The sequence below is a fragment of the Hibiscus syriacus genome, unplaced genomic scaffold, assembly GCF_006381635.1.
Source record: "Hibiscus syriacus cultivar Baekdansim isolate YM2019G1 unplaced genomic scaffold, ASM638163v2 tig00110264_pilon, whole genome shotgun sequence".
In the NCBI taxonomy this organism is placed as follows: domain Eukaryota; kingdom Viridiplantae; phylum Streptophyta; class Magnoliopsida; order Malvales; family Malvaceae; genus Hibiscus; species Hibiscus syriacus.
In genome coordinates, this window is record NW_024062653.1 from 1,192,534 (window position 1) to 1,206,489 (window position 13,956).

The window sequence follows — 13,956 nt, forward strand, 5'->3', positions numbered from 1 at the left end:
GGTTAAAGTCAACTGCTTGACTCGGACGGGTTGACTCGGACCGAGTTGACTCTATGACTGTACGAGCAGGTGGGTCGGGTCAGGTCAGGTTAGACGGGTTAGGTAGATGGGTAGAGTCGACTCGATTTTGGTAAATTCCTTGGACCCTAAACAAGCTCATGCACACCCAACGACGCGTGAGGGCACGTGCGGCGGTGACGAAGGTCGGTTTGGATGACCGATTAATCGAAAAGCAACGAACACCAATAACAAACCAAAATTAGCTCAGATTACAACGCAAAACATAACAAAATAACCGGAAAAGACAATAGAGAGTTACCCTTGACGGCGAACGACGTTTGCAGCAACGGCCAGTGACGACCAGACTGGATTTTGGTCGGAATGATGTTGGAAATTCAATGGAACAGGTGGTGCGATGAACCGGCAGTCGAGACGGTCGTAATAACCTAAAACAGTGGCCACGTTAAGGGTTTTTTTCCGAAAAAAAATTAATTATTTCTCCCCGGTGATCGGCATGGCCATACATAACGAGGGAGGTCGGGTTTTGCTCATGGTGGGACGGCAAATCATTTGGTGGCATCGGTGCAACCCATGGTCGCTTCTAGTAGCCAGAATCGGAGAAGGGAAAATCGAACCTTCTCGGAGCTCTAGACCACAATCGACAATGGCTTACGGTAAATGGACAGAGGGCTTTTGGTCACCGGTCGATGGGGAGTCGAATGGGGGTAGCAGTGGTCCGACGGCGAGGGTTCAGGGAGGTTGGTGAGGATCCGATTGGGAGGCCTTAGGGATTAAATTTTTCCCAATTTGGGAGTTTTCTGATTCCTTCAAGAGAACACCCGTAATTTTAAAAAGATAAATGGAACAATCATGTTCCAACCCCCTAAACAAACCAAAAAGTTCACAAATTACCCCCAACATTTTCCAAATTTAGCAATTTAGTTTTCAATACTATTCAATTAAAATAACTAAACTTAAGAAAAGAAAATCTGGTTGTGACAGATAGTGAGTAAAGCTTAGCAAAGCTTTGAAAATTTGTGCTTGTAAACTAGCTGAAGCTAGTGTTTGTACTCGTGTATTTTCGTATCAATAAAATTGTGCGAGTTATAAAAGTTATCAAGTGCCCACTTAAACATTTTAGTTTTGATTTATTTTGATTTTGTCTCTCTCACTTTTATTGTTAATTATACTTTACCTCTTTGAATTAGAATCCTGATTATGTACCTATCAAGTCTGATTGAACCGAGTGCAATTTACCTTTAAAATTAAATCGAGTGAAACCCTTTTAAATACAAATCACTTTGAATGATGGGTGAATGGATGAAATATCTGAGTCAAGTTCAACTCTATTAAAAATTATACCCATCTCAAAGAATGACCAACACCTCCAAAAAAAAATCTTTAAAGTATCGTTTATTGAATTACCGACCAAACCTTTAACAAATTGTTTAGTAGCACACTTCTCAATAACTATACATTCAAATGTTATTGCATTAAACGGACGATAATAATAAATATAATTGACCGCATTCTAAAATAAATGTAAGTTTTACATGAAAAATTAAAAAAAATACAGATAAAATAGAAAGATTTGGTCTATTATTAACAATACAAAGATTTGTGACTACAAGATCTCACATTCTAAGGTTTCATCTTTTCATAACCTTAGTCTATATTATTTATTTATAGGGTTAATTATTCGATGAGAAAGAAATATAATATTATCATATATATTCTTTGATAGAAAACCTACTTTTAATCAAAAGCTAACAAAAATAAATATATTATCGTACGGATCAGATGCGCGACAAAATTTGTACGGTTGGAATTTTGCCGCCACATTGTCTACTAGGTTCAGTGTCGGGTTTTGATCCGAGAGCCTCCGTATCCACCAAAACCCCCATATTTTCCCTCTAATTTGTTGTTTTCCATTATATAGTCATACTAAAAACTTTTCAGATTAGATTAAAATAAAATTTAATACTAAAGACGTTTAACACATATTCTTTCTTTTTTATGGTCCTTTGTCCTTAAAAAAATATGGGGCAGCAAACAAAAGTTCCATAAGGACCTCCCAAAATTTTCTATCATCCAAATTCCCAGCACTACATGTTCTTTCGAGAGCTTTATTGTTAAAGCTACACGGGGAAAATGGTAATAAATTAATTTATCACAAGGCAAAGAAAATAAGTTAGTGGTGGATATGATCCATGTAAATCACTTTGGGTCTACATTTAAAATTTTATATCCAACATATATTTAATTACGAGTATAAGATATAACTTTATACGATATTTCATACATCTCCTAAATACGTGAAAAAACTACATAAATTTAAATATATTTGTGTTGTATACATATCTTTACCCTACACTCACGTTAGTCAAAGCAACATAGCTTCAAGCTATAAATCACCAATTAGACATGTCAAGGGGAGGGATGAAGTTAGTTTTAAATCGAATCAATTTAAGTTGGATCAAATCAGATTTAGTGTTTAATTCATTTTAACTTAAGATTATTTGCCAGTCGAGTTTGAAAGATACGATATTCCGGGGATTCTCTTACTACGTGAAAGACTTGAAAATACTCGTATTAAACACATAAATTAGGGGATATAAAGCAGCAATGGAGAAATGGGATGACATAGAGAGCAAAGGAGACATGTTGTAGGAGCATGTTTTCCAACCAACCAAAGTGTCATGGACCATGTTTCCAAACCCCCACTGCCTTGAAAGCAAAAACAGGGACAATGGATGTTTCTAGACGCACAAGCCCCGCCAAAAGAGAAAAAAAGGGTGCATTTCCTTCATCGTAATAGACTCGTAGATTCGTAGCAAAACGAAGGGCTGAAAATCCATGGCATGCAATCTCATTGACATGACTCGAATTGCCACCCAGTTCTTGTTTAACTAAAGTGAGAAACACAACATTGGATAGCATGTTTTGTCTTAGACCAATGACATAAGAGAATTGTTTCACAAGCTAAAAAAAATTAGAGGTTAAATTCATATTTAACCCCATAAATTATCCATTTTTTCACTCCAGTACTCAAATTATTATCATTTGTAGTCCCATTGGTTGACGTCGCCAATCAAAATAATGTAACACGATAAGAAGTACCATGTGATACAATAAGAAGATTATAAATACTTTAGATGAATTTTATTAAAAAGAATATAACTTTGATATGCTTCTCACGATCATTGATAATGACAATGTTTAGGGTCAAATTTAAAAAATGAAAAGTATTTTTTTTAGTTGAGGGACCCTAAACTCTATTTTTGTTTGTTTTCCCTGTACACTCAATGTCCCATTTCTTACACAAAGGCTATGAACTCAATGTTATTGTCAAGTAAAGCTAGCTAGGGTAGGAAAGAATGTACTTAGCGCTAATTGAGTTGTCCTTTTATATAAATAGCCACTCTCATTTGACAACCATTTGCATTCAAACTCCATGTGGCACCAAGAAAAAACAACAATACACGCCTTTAAATATCTTTCTTATATATATATAAAGATAACTCGTGGATCATGCTTTCGGAGGTGAGAAACATTAATCTTACATCATAAAAAAGTGAGATCATAGAAGTAAAAAAAACGATAGCACAATATATCCTATTAGACATTTTTTTTGGAAGATAAAAATGGTCTCGTGACATGTAGTATCATAGTGATCCTTGGATTCAGTTTCACTTCAATCGCCCCACTGAGTGAGGTAGACAAGGTGAATAACCTTGATGATAGTCCGTGATAATAGTCCGTGAAGAGAGCGTCACAAGATTGAGCGAAGGAAATATCATGTCTTAAAAAGGTTAGGGACAATAATCCCTTGTCAAAAAGGGAAAAGGAGGTCTTGGAGTTTAAAAGAGGAGCGTTACACATCTTATCAAGCATATAATTTTTTATTCTTTATGCTCAAAATTAATCTTATATTTTAACCTTATTGAGTCATTTATTGGAAATTTTTTCACCGTTGAAAAAAAATGAACATATTAACTAATTGAATTAGCTATCTATGTCTAATTTGATTCAAAATAAATTATAAACCGATGAAACGTATTCGAATCAATAGAAAATAGGGGAAAGACTAAATTTAAGTCCCACCATGATCTCAAATTTGGATTTGAAACTTGAAATTTTCAATTTTTCCTTTTTTTTTTTTTGAACAATTTATATAACCCTAAGTGTCCATGAAATTCAAGGTGGTGGCATTTATAACCAAGGTAGTATTCATCTTAGAGAGAATAATGATGCCAGCAAATTGTGGTCCAAGCTTCAAACATCAAATCAAATAAAAGAATAGTTGTATAGGTTGGAAGTTGTAGGACCATCATATGATAATTGCAAATGAATGAAAACCACAAGGTTACAAAATTCCATACATTTTGGCAGGTAATAATTGTGGAATTTAAATTTTGGAATATGATTTGAATTTTAAAAATAGTGTAAGGTGTATGATTGGGGTATAAATTAATTCATATAATAAAAAAATATTTAAATATTTTAAAATCTTGAATTATTCAGATTCATTAAATTTTTAAATCGAGGGATAATATGTATTTGCACATGCTCAAACTCACGCCCTCCTAATTTACAACAACAATAATTATGTCAACCATACTAAAATTAACTAATTCTCTACTAATTGAGGTTTATTCATTTTTATAAAACCTATACTAATTTTAGTTATTCAAATATTTAAATATATATGTATATATACAAATATTAAAAATCTATATTAATCTTGGTCCTTGGATGTAAAAGTATGTAGGTGATATATAGCATTAAAATTCATTAATTGTACATGTGGGTCTATTTTAACAGGGAATAAATGTCAACAAGTGGTATAAATAATAAACCTCCTACATCAATTAGCTCAAATTTGAATAAAATTGATAGCCCGAACATAAATTTAAATTTTAAAATATTATTATTAGTTGATCTTATTCCCATGTGTAATGGGGTAAGGGGAGGTAAGATAGTAGGCTGCCCCAAACGCCAGGTTGAGAACAGCTTCCGTGGGAGACCTCCGACAGTCAGAATTATGAATTATTAAAAAATATAATTATAAACTGTGAACATCAACATTAAAATAAATATAAAAAATAAAAATATTAACTTCATGTAGCAATTAGTAAAGTTTCTTGTTTGACAAAGGAATAAAAAAAAACTCTAAAACTCAATAAAGGTATAATAATAGGGTGACTTAATGATGTTATCATGTCATCATGAGGAGGGATGGTAATTTCACCCGCTGGTTTTGATTCTATATGACTAGATCGAATCAGACTTTTTTAAAAAAAAATTCGGGTTCAGGTCGGGATAGGTCAAATTTTTTAAGGGTGAAGTCGGGTTAGGTCGAGTGAAAGGTGAAAAAACTTTGACTTGACCCAAGGATAATAATGTAATTTTCTTAAAAAATTTTATTATTTTTTAATTAAATCCTTAATTTGTACTGGATCTAGTCGAGTCGCATTTATAATCTAAAAAATTGAGATGGGTCGAAGTCAGGTGGAGGATATATATTTTTGGGTCAACTCAAATGTAGGATATAAAATTTTTGGATCAGATTAGATTCAGATAGAGCGTGCATATTTTTCAGGTCAGATCGGGTTGACTAAATACCCGACCCATTACCATCCCTAATCATGAGTGAGGCCAACTGAAACTGAAAATCCCACTCTAAACAAAGTAAAAATCCAAAGAAAAGAAATTTTAAAATAATTATAAAACTCAAAATTCGAAATTTTACTGTATTTGATCTATTTAATAATTTTATTAAATTTAAGAAAGAAAATTAAAAATATTTTTAGAAATTTAATAATAGGTGACAAAAATTGAGTGGTGATAAATATTTATGTCGATCAAAGGAGGGACAACATATGTCTTTGTATGCACACTCTTGCCTTGGATAGACACAAACCAAAGATGCAACCAAAAACCCTACTTTCATATCACAATCTCATCCAACCATATATTTTGTCCCTTCCCACTATACACTAAAATTTTGTATCAAAATACATTACGGAGTTCCATTATGTTATATGTACGAAGAAATTATATTTAGTCGTATTTTTACGGAATAAAATGGTAGGGTCTTAATAGCACCATGGAAGAAGAAGAAAAGAAAAGAAAAGAAAAGAAAAGCTTAAACTTTGCTTGTGGTCGATTTATGCTTCTTTAGTGTGGACAATATCTAGCACCATACATCATGATCTCTAGAGCTCAATTCAAACCCTTCATACTTATTGATTTGCTAATCCAATGGCTCATATTTGTTCTTCTCAAATTACCCATTGTTGTTGTTATGGTAACCATAATCTCTTTTATTCACTTTATAGTTAGGAAGTAACTATAAATGATAAGGCTCGAAAACAAAAGGTACATTTTGACATAGATTCATGCATTGCCCGAGTCCACATACAAAGAAACTTCCCTATAGCTGGTGAAAACTAATCATTAATCATTTTAATTTAACATTGTTGTTTGTTAGATGCATGCATGGATTATTTTAAAATATACGCATGCATCTACTTAATCTTAGTTCAGTTGATACCTTTGTTAGAGAATATTGATGGTTTAAGTACTGTATTAATGTATGAGTTATTATTTCTCATACATGTATGTCTATTTAAATGTGATTTCACATATTTAAATGATTCTAAATCTCAAACCTTAAATCATAATTTTAAACATTAAGCACGAAACAAGTGGCTTCCGTAAAAAAAGAATTGTTGTTATTATTTGAGGATCCAGGTTCGAGCATCATAAATGTTAGGGGTGTGAGCATTGAATGTTGAAAAGGTTGTGAGCTATCTTTAAACAAATATTACCTTGTACTTACCACATATTAATAAAATAATAAAAAAATAATTTTAAACATTAAACCCTAAATTTAGCCCATAGTAGTATTAGAATTCCACTTGTGAAATATTTTTCTACAATCGGTGCATGAATATTTTGTAAATGTAAACATCTTTTGATTAATATATATATACGTATTTGAAGTTTGTGTTTAATATGATCTAATTATGAATTCCATCCTCATAATTTTTAATAATTGAGAAATTATTCCCTCATTTTAATTTATTAGAGTTTAGTCCTTGTAATTTACAAAAGCTTAGAAGTAAGCATGGTTGTTGGTAAACATAGGAACTTAAACCATTGGTTTTTGTTAATTTATTTCATATAAATTGTTGTTCTGTTGATTTTTTACTAAATTATTTCATTAAATGTAATTGAACTTTTGGCTTTGATGCAACGATTTAACAATAAGATTTAACTACATTATTTTAATTGAAATAACAATGTTTGTAAAGTACGATAACCAAACTTTGGTAAATTAAAATAATAAAGAATCAAGGCAAACCAATTAAATAACTCAACAATAAAATTTATTTTATTGTATGAAATGAAGAATGTATTCCCTTGAGAAATAAGTAAATACAAAAGAGTTTGGTGCAAGAGATTGGTCCATAGAATGGACCACAAACATTCATTAAAATAAGCAAACAACAAAATGGAAAATTTATTAATAATAGCCACCCAACTTGTTGGGAATTTCTAATAAGGATAGCTTAGACCCGTTACTAGTAGGGATGGGCATGGGTCGGGTTTTATCCAACCCGACCCGAAAAATATATACCCTGCACTCGAATTTTCGAGATAAATCCAAACCTGATTCAATCTGACCTAAAATAATAAAATTATTATTTTTATTTAATAAAAACAATAATTTAATTGAAAAAATATATATATAGAGAGGTATTATTGTAATTATTTCTAAATATATAAGGTCAAATATTTTCACTCTAAATCCGAATCCGATCTATACTCGATTTTTTTTATTAAAAAAAAATTTGACCCGATCGGGTCGAGTTTGGATTTCATTCATGCCCATCCTAACTATTGGTGAAAACCTTTCCCATGTGTCTGGTTGGTTAATTAGAGGATTAGGGTCCACCTTTTATTTCTTTTTAAAACTAGGCCCCTAGCTCTATGCTTGCAATTAGATATGGCAAAAAGTTTCCAATTTGATAGAGTTGATTTTTTTATATAAAATTTAAATTATGGGTTGAATTTTATCTTAAACTTTATCAAATGGGATCGGACTTAAATTTAAGGACAACTTACTCTATTTAATATAATTAAAAAAGTATTTTCACGTATTTATATATTATTAATTAAATTTTGATCAAAATATATGTAAATAATTAACATAAAAGGTACTAAAAATATAGTATCAAAGTAAAATTTATTTAACTTTATATTATTAAATTGAATATATTAGTATTTTATTCATTTAATTTTCTATTTTAATAAAAATATATAAAAATTAAAAATTGTATTAAATCGAATGGGATGTTTCTTAATTATTTTTGTAGATCAGGTCTAGAACAGGTAAAATATTTTTAAATTTAAATCGAATTTTATTAAATTAGATTCAAATCAACCAAAATTTCATTTTATCATGTCTCGTTATCAACCCTACTTACAATCACTCTTAAGTAGTATAGGTTAGAAAATCAAATATATATGTCTCCATCTTTTATATTAATTCAATTTATTTTTTGTCGGTTAAATTAATTTTTGAAAGATTCATTTAGAATACGATTTATATATAATTATCAAAATAAACAAACTATCGATTTTAGATCCAATCGAGTGATCGTTTGATCTAGTTTGTTATTATTTTTATATTAGAGGTATGATAAAAAGGATCAAATTATAAATTTCAGAGTATAAAATTTTATATGTTAAAAGAATTAGTGTTTGTTTGAGCACTTAGCTCTCTCTTTTATTTATATTGGAGGTCTCCTCTAAAACCCACTTTCCTCTATAAAAGAAAGCTAGAAAAGAAAAACAAAGACGAAGAGAAACAAAGAGAAGGAGGGTGTCTTTGAGAGAGCTAATAAGAGTTTTGTGATCAGCTGATTGAACACCTCTAGGTACTAGAGGATGCATCCAAAGGGATCGCATTGATCCTTTATTTTCCTTTTCCCCTCGATTCCGGATCATGCTATCCCTTTGGATTTTTCCTTTGGTAGCTTTAAATATGCATTTGATGCATATAACATCTTCCACTCTCCGAGTAGTTTTCTCGTCTCGATACCGTAAAAGTCGTTGGAGAAAATGGCTTCGACATCCTCTCGGTATCATGTAAGTCCATCTTTCATAAGGTCTCCTGGGTTTTCTTTTGGTGTGCTTTGAAACTCTTTAATTTGCATGACTTTTCTCTTAGGTTTTGCTGGGTTTAATTTGCATGAGATTTTACAGTCTAGTTTAGGGCTTCACATATATATATATATATATATGGAATGAAGAACATGAAGATTTGTTGAAATAATATCTATATTTTTTAGAAGAAGAAAAAAAGTTGAATTCTTTGAAATGAAATTGAAAGTGGAGAGGAAAAAATATGGGGTCCCTGCTGGGTTTTCAGAAAGGATGAATTTTTTGGGACATTAGAGTGTACAATTTGTCCTTTGAATGTGAACTATGTAGTTCTAATGTCTCCTATTTGGACTACACATATTTTATAAGGGCAACTACCAAAAAAATGGAGATTTATTATTGTTTTAACTTATAATTTTATGGTTTTTAAAAGGATTAAATCGAATTTTTATCATTTATGGTAGATAAAAGTATACTTTTAATATTAATTTAGCTTAAAACATTAAATTTTAAAGGAATTGAAATTAAAGGTGAACATTCGATCGAGTTGACTCAAATTTTTTTGAGTTATTCGAGTTGACAAGTCGTATTTTGTGACTCAAACTTAACTTGAAATTTTTTCAAGTCGAGTTTAAGAAATTCGACTTGATTGATTCGAGGTTCCATATAAATTTTATTATAATTATTTATAGTATTACTGTTAGGATTCATTCCATTTTTTCAATTTTTTCTAACCACATAATATATATATATAATTTTTTTCACATTATAATGTTATTTAATATATCAAATATAATATAAAATCATAAAATATATTTATAATATTATATTTTAAAGAATATATTTCGAGGATAAAGTATTGATGAGGGTATAAAAGAGTTAAGAAGTTGATGGGAAGAAAGAGTTTGTAAACGATTTTAGTCAAGAGATTGCTTAATCATATAATTGACTAATATTTATTGATAGAAGAATTTTATCAGTAACTTCTTTCTACTTTATGTTAGAATGTCATGATCTAATTACTATTTGATCCAATGGAGTCACTTAGTTTATTAGTAGCGTAAAAAAAAGACTAAATTGATCAAAATTCTAAATATAAAAAAAAATTACTAAATCATTTCGAATTATTCACATAAATTAGTGTATTTTAAAATGCAATAGTAACTGCAAAATTTGTCCTGTGCTCATAATGACTGGTTCTGCAAGCTTTGTCTATGGTCTGAATTGAGATGTTAAAAACAGCCCCCACTTTGTATCATTGTGTCTCCAAGATTATATTTTTATTGATTCTCCATATTTGAATTATGGATAGCTCATTTAGGTCAGGTTATAGTTTGGGTTCTCTATATTGCTTCGAATTTTCATTTTTTTAAATAATTATTTAGGACACTACACATATCTATTAAATGATATATCCGGATTCGAACCTCTTTCCGAATTATGTAAAAAAAAAATAAAATAGATATTCACATGGGAGGATAGCTAAGTACCTGGCTGGGGAAGCAATTCCTTAAAGCTCAAAAGGATAGGGCAGACAAAATTCTCATGTGCCAGCAACCTGGGCTGTCATATGTATTCGGGGCAAAGCTATAATTCAGAAATTTCATTGCCAATGGGATACTACTGCCATCAACCCAAATGCAATTGCCCACAATCCAATACACCTCAGACCAACATGTTTGGCGTTGGACCAAGAACCTTCGCTAATTAGACAACGCTAAAAAATAATCATCTTAAATTTTAATGACATTTTATTTTACCGTATCAAACTCAAACTATTCATTGAATAGGGGCAAATGTGTTCACAATGTTATCCATGTATTTTTTTTTTGAAGTGAAAGGAGAGAATGTTGGATTAAAATTTATAATCATGGACACATATTTATAATACATATTGTCATTGTAAAATACGATATTAATTAAGTTATCAATTATATTATAAAGTCATAAGATATTTGAAGTGTTATGAAAATAAAAGTGTAGATACTATTAAAGTTATATTTATAATTCGATGAGGGGCAGAGTTATAAGTATATACAATACAATAATTGATTCTTAGATCAACTATATAAAAGGGGTCATGGTATCCAAGAAATAGATAATATCATATTTTATCTTATTTCATCAGAGAGTTTATACTCTAGAGAGTTTTATCTGCTTGAAAGTTCACAACCAAGAAGAATTCAAAGATTTCAACCTATCAATTAATCTATGTACGCTTTCACATTTAGTATTTTATTCTTGATGATTTGATATGATTAGATCCTGGTTTGATTTCATGTTTATTATGATTTGGTTCTAACAAGTGGCATCATTGCCAGATCGTGTTGAATCATTGAAACTGAATTTATTTTCTATTATTTTTAATTGTTTTGTTCTTAAATTTTTGTGTGTTCCATCGGAGTCACTTACTCCTCCGCATCAACACCACCGGCTCCGCCTCCGCCGGACAAGATCTCCACCCATAGTATCAAATTGCGGTTACGAATTTTGTTGCGGTTACGATGTCGCGTTACAGATGTTGTAGACGTTACGTAACGTGTCGCGGCTGTCGCGAGCGTGATCTCTTCCTCAAAAATCATAATACATCTAAAATATTATATTTATACATTTTATAGTTATCTTTTAATATATTAATATTAATATACTCTTTTAATATTTTATTTTGAAAATAAAAATTTAATTTCATAGATAAAAATTTATTAAAAACAAATAGAAACCATAGAAGTGTTATCATACATGATAATGAGTAATAACAAATAATATATTCTTTTTTTATTTTATTTATAATACTATTTATTTATTTATTCTTTATATTTTAGATTAGATAAAATTTTATAGTTTCATAGTAAGTAAATAAAATACATATACTATTATAGTATTATAAAGTGAATTCGTCTCTTATACAAAATTTATATAATAATAAATAAATATATAATTATGATATTTAATGTTAATATAAAAATTTAATTTAAAATTAATCACGTCAATTTTAGATATGAGAAAAATTCAATTCAATTCAATTCAAATTAATTTAATTTAATTTAATTTTAAAATAACGTTAATAAATAATTTAATTAATTCAAATTTAAATAACTAATTTTAAACATAACTATTACAATATTATTAATGATATATATATTTATAATCAAGTTTTAAGAATTAAATTAAAACAATTCATCTATATAATTTTCAAGATTTCAAATCGCGGTCACAGTCGTATTTTCGGTCATTTCGGGTTTACTGTGATTGCGGCCGTCGCTGGCGCTATTGGACACTATTGCGAGTATAGCGGGTAACTCGGACAACGGCGAAACTACTACTTCGCGGGCGTTATCACGTTTTCGAACTGTGATTTGAAACCCTAATAATTTTATATTTGAGATAATTTAAAATTTGTTATGGCGTTACGACGAAATTTATATCGTGTTGCGGTGTTACGTAACGGTTTTTGACCGCAACAATCGTTATACGATTCTCTTATCACGTTGCGCCGATATTACGTCGCAGTAACTTTAAAAAACGTTACGATACGGGAATTACACTGCGTTACGGTCGCAATTTAGTACTATGCCTCCACCACAATCACCTCCCTCAAAATCCCCGCCGTCCGCCCCCAACGCCGACCCATCACTCATCAAAGCCTTCGCGTTCAGCAACACTTCCCTTTTACTCTCTATCCCAAACCCTCTCCTCCCCGCCATCGCCGCCAACCGTTCCCTCGCCCTCGCCTGGCTCTACAAACACGTCCTCCCTTTCTACCCTCGTTCGAAAATCACCCTCGTCTCCGTTGGAAACGCCGTCCTCGATTCCGTTGCGGAAGAAGACTTCACCCCTTACTTGCTCCCGGCGGTAAGGAACCTCCACTTAGCTCTCCACGAGCTGGGCATAAAAAAATCCCTGTCTCCACCACATTCTCGTTCTTCACCACCGCCTTCCCGCCGTCCTCCGCAGAGTTCCAACAGCCCGCCGGCAATCTGATCGTGAAACCCTTGCTCCAATTCTTGGAAGAAACGAACTCGTCTTTCTTGATCAACCTTTACCCCTACAATCTTTATCGTCTTGACAGCGAAATCCCCCGTCGGGTTCGCTTTGTTCCAAGACTATCCTTTCAATTTCCGGGACGATTTGGTCACCGGAGTGAGATATTTCAACCTGTTCAACATGATGGTGGACGCGGTCTTGACGTCGATGGCCGTGATGGGGTACGAGAGTATACCGGTAGTTGTGGCGGAAACCGGATGGCCGAGAGGCGGAGGCGAAGCCGGAAAGTAGAGGCGAACGAGGCGTACGCGGAGATGTATTTGAGAGGGTTGGTGAGACATTTGAAGTCAGGGGTCGGTACGCCATTGAAGAAAGATGGGGTAGCTGAGGTTTATGCTTATGAGCTGATGGATCATGAGAATGCCGGCGGTGATAAGAAAAGAGCGAGAAAATGGGGGATTTTATCTGAAAATATGACTCGAAAATACAATCTGGAGAAGTCTGATGGAGCTAAGAATTATGGGCTAATGGCGATTTTCTTGGTGTTCTTCACATTTTTTTTTGCTAAAATTAGGAGTGGCAATTGAAGATACTTCAACACTTTAGCTGTGATTCTATTTTAGAAGAGATGTTGATGTTCTTATGGTTTTCTCCTCCATTTTACTATTTCAATTCGTTTCAGCTTTGCTTGTTTTGTTAATCGAAACAGAGTTTCCATCAATGGTGGCTAAGTTTTAAGTTTAGTTCTTTTGAGGCGATTAAGGTAGTTAATGATCCATACCATTAGAGCATTTCCAT

The 13,956-nt window shown here is 31.7% G+C and overlaps 1 pseudogene; it reads left to right on the plus strand.

Annotated features, from left to right (window-relative positions):
- Window positions 1–514: 514 nt before the first annotated feature.
- Window positions 515–13,745, plus strand: LOC120115499 (annotated as a pseudogene).
- Window positions 13,746–13,956: the final 211 nt, after the last annotated feature.